At 48.7% G+C, this 2,500-nt stretch overlaps 1 protein-coding gene across 3 annotated transcripts in view; it reads right to left on the bottom strand.

Annotated features, from left to right (window-relative positions):
- magi3a (membrane associated guanylate kinase, WW and PDZ domain containing 3a) overlaps positions 1 to 2,500 on the bottom strand; it is a 59,046-nt gene that overhangs the window by 24,823 nt on the left and 31,723 nt on the right. The gene's annotated exons all lie outside the window — the stretch shown is intronic.

Raw genomic sequence — 2,500 nt, 5'->3', positions numbered from 1 at the left:
AGTGAGAGCAAGGGACGGGACCGGAGAGAAGCAGAGGAGAGGGGTGGGGAGAGAGAGAGAGAGAGAGAGAGGGCAGGAGAGTCAGAGAGAGAGAGAATGAGAGAAGAGGGGTGGAGAGAGAGAGAGGGCAGGAGAGAGAGAGAGAGGGCAGGAGAGTCAAGGAGAGAGAGAGACAGAAAGAGAAGAGGGGTGGAGAGAGAGAGAGAAAGAGAGAGAGAGAGGGCAGGAGTCAGAGAGAAAGGGAGTGAGAGAGAGAGAACAGGGGTGGAGAGAGAGAGAGAGAGAGAGAGAGAGAGAAAGAGAGAACAGGGGTGGAGAGAGAGAGAGAGAGAGAGAGAGAGAGAGAGAGAGAGAGAGAGACAGAAATAGAGAGGGGGAAGTGCTGCAGGAGTGAGAGGATTTGCATGAGGTCTGATGAGAGGAAGGCCTGGGGGGGCAGAGCAGCGCTGACCAGCACATACAGCCCTAACGCGATTAGCATCAGAGTGTGTGTGTCTGTGTGTGTGTGTGTGTGTGGGTGTAGGGTGTGTGAGAGTGTGAGAGTGTGTGTGCTTAAGAGCCTTTATGTGAATCTGATGTTTAAAAAGTGGTAAAGCCATTGGCATTGCACATGTTCTCAAGTTCAGTCTATTCATTGTATTCACACACACACACACACACACACACACACACACACACACACACACACACACACACACATACACACGCAAGCATTCAGACACACACTCACAAGTGCACACACACACACACACAAAGTGAATCAGCTGTGTAGGAGCCATAATTTCACAGACATCTGTGATGATCTCAGCAAAAACAGGCAATGCAGACACAAATGAGCATCCACTCAAACTCATCATGAGCACACAACAGCACACACACACACACACACACACACACACGTCAAAGTAAGTGGTTGTGTATTTGTGTATTTGTGTGTGTGTGTGTGTGTGTGTGTGTACATCTGTGTGTACTTATCAGGGTGAGTGCAATGTCAGCAATGACTCCTCCATGGTTACGGCTCATAAACACTCTGAGCAGAATTCATGAAAAAAAGACACGGCACGATCACTGCAAGAGTGTCCTGTTTGCATTTCTGTTTGTATGTATGTGGGCTGTGTATCATGCTGTGTATGCATGTACACGTGCATGTGTGTGTGTGTGTGTGTGAGAGTGTGTGTGTCCTTGTTCGCTCATGATCCCACAATTGTGTTTACTTTTCCTGGCAGCGAGGAGAGACCCGCCCGGAGGCTTTGTCACTGTTACGCCTGGGCTGGTTATCAGGCTGCAGGAGCTGACATCACTTAGCACACACACACAACAAGCAGCTCACGCCCCACGCCACCATCACATGCGCACACACACACACAAGCAAACGGGCGCGCACACACACACACACACACACACACACACACACACACACACAGAGACACACACACAGAGACACACACACACACACACACACACACACACACACAGAGACAAACACAGAGACACACACAGACCCACACACACACAGACACACACACACAGACACACACACACAGACACACAAACACACACAGACACACACAGACACACACAGACACACACAGACACACACAGACACACACACACACAGACACACACAGACACACACAGACACACACCACAGGTACATGGCACTGTTAATCATTGCACTTGGCACCTACGGGGACTGCACTGCTTACTGTGGCTACAGACAGTAAACGCTTTGGCTTTGTTTAGAGAACTGGGTTAGAAAACAACCACCAGTATTGTATTGAGTAAAGCAAGGGCTCCATCCAAGGGCACCATAATTTGATTTGCACTTGGTTTTTCTTTGTAGGGATAGAACTGGCATCACGACTAGATATTGATTCAGATTTCATTTTAATTTTCCTTCCATGTATACATAGCAAATTAGCTGTCTGCTTTGGATGGATGCGCGAGGATCAGCGCAAATAGACGCAAACATATCCTCATCAAGACCTGTCAAGAAGACGTCCAAAGAGAAATTACATTTCAATTCCAAGTCTAAACTGGGCCTCTGAGAGAGAGAGAGAGAGAGAGAGAGAGAGAGAGAGAGAGACAGAGAGAGAGAGAGAGAGAGAGAGAGAGAGAGAGAGAGAGAGAGAGAGAGAGAGAGAGAGAGAGAGAGAGAGAGAGAGAGAGAGAGAGAGCGCTCCATCAAAGCCCAGTGCTCTGCGCAATTAGAGGCAAATGTGATTATAGTACTTAGGACGCCTTAAGGTAGTTCACTGCAATTAGGGCACTAACTACCCCGTGCCCAATTCTCACCACAACTCATAAATATAACCACTAGAACTAAACATGCCCGCCACGTGCCAACCACAACTGTAGCGACGGCACAACGGCAGTGCCCTGAACGGACGGAGCCGCACGCAGTTCTTTTCACAGCAGTAAATATAGCCACGGCTTAAGTGGAGGGGGCTAACGCTAATTCCCATAGCGCCTGATGTTCAGCACAACTGTAATGACTTCA

This window comes from Sardina pilchardus, chromosome 7, assembly GCF_963854185.1.
Source record: "Sardina pilchardus chromosome 7, fSarPil1.1, whole genome shotgun sequence".
Lineage (NCBI taxonomy): Eukaryota > Metazoa > Chordata > Actinopteri > Clupeiformes > Clupeidae > Sardina > Sardina pilchardus.
The sequence above is the reverse complement of the archived record's forward strand: the minus strand, read 5'-3'. Positions and strand labels throughout refer to the sequence as shown.